Source organism: Anoplopoma fimbria, unplaced genomic scaffold (assembly GCF_027596085.1).
Source record: "Anoplopoma fimbria isolate UVic2021 breed Golden Eagle Sablefish unplaced genomic scaffold, Afim_UVic_2022 Un_contig_5653_pilon_pilon, whole genome shotgun sequence".
Classification (NCBI taxonomy): Eukaryota; Metazoa; Chordata; class Actinopteri; order Perciformes; family Anoplopomatidae; genus Anoplopoma; species Anoplopoma fimbria.
Window position 1 is genome coordinate 1 of NW_026549109.1, and position 604 is coordinate 604.

General features: G+C 45.0%; 1 non-coding gene across 1 annotated transcript; it reads right to left on the reverse strand.

The window, feature by feature from the left end:
* Positions 1 to 265: 265 nt before the first annotated feature.
* Positions 266 to 456, reverse strand: LOC129114692 (U2 spliceosomal RNA). The gene has a single exon (XR_008532648.1). It is a non-coding gene; the product is annotated as a U2 spliceosomal RNA (small nuclear RNA).
* Positions 457 to 604: the final 148 nt, after the last annotated feature.

A 604-nucleotide genomic window follows, 5' to 3' on the forward strand; every position in this document is an offset into this window, starting at 1 on the left:
CCACATTCTTCAATTTATTTCCCTCCAATCAAATCGGCGAAACTGAATAGCTGTATTTATCTTCCTTCCCCCTCGCTGTTGATTCAGAGCTGGAAATAATTTCCCCAGCAGACACGGCTGATGGATATAGTGATTTGAGAGTGGGAGAACAATGAGGTTCCAGGAAGAGCACAATTAAGGAGTAAACAGGGCTTTTCTTTACTCACATACACAGCCTCGTGTCTTGCATTAAAGAGTTTGATGTTTTGTTGTTCACAAGTCATTCGAAGGGTGCACCGTTCCTGGCGATGCTGCAATACCAGGTCAATGCGTGGAGTGAACGGAGCAAGCCCCTTTTTCATCTCCCAGTGCTAAAAATCTGCTTAATAAGTTATCCTCATATAGAGGACATATCAGATATTAAACTGATAAGAACAGATACTACACTTGATCTTAGCCAAAAGGCCGAGAAGCGATGATCCCCAACTGTTTGCTGCCCGTGTCAACCTCGTGGCACACGTGTCGCTTGTCATGGTGCAGTACTTTCAATTGGGCATTGCGGGGGATGCTGCTTAGCACAACCGCACAGGCCCTACAAGGTCAAGCACACTTGTCTTGTTAAAAT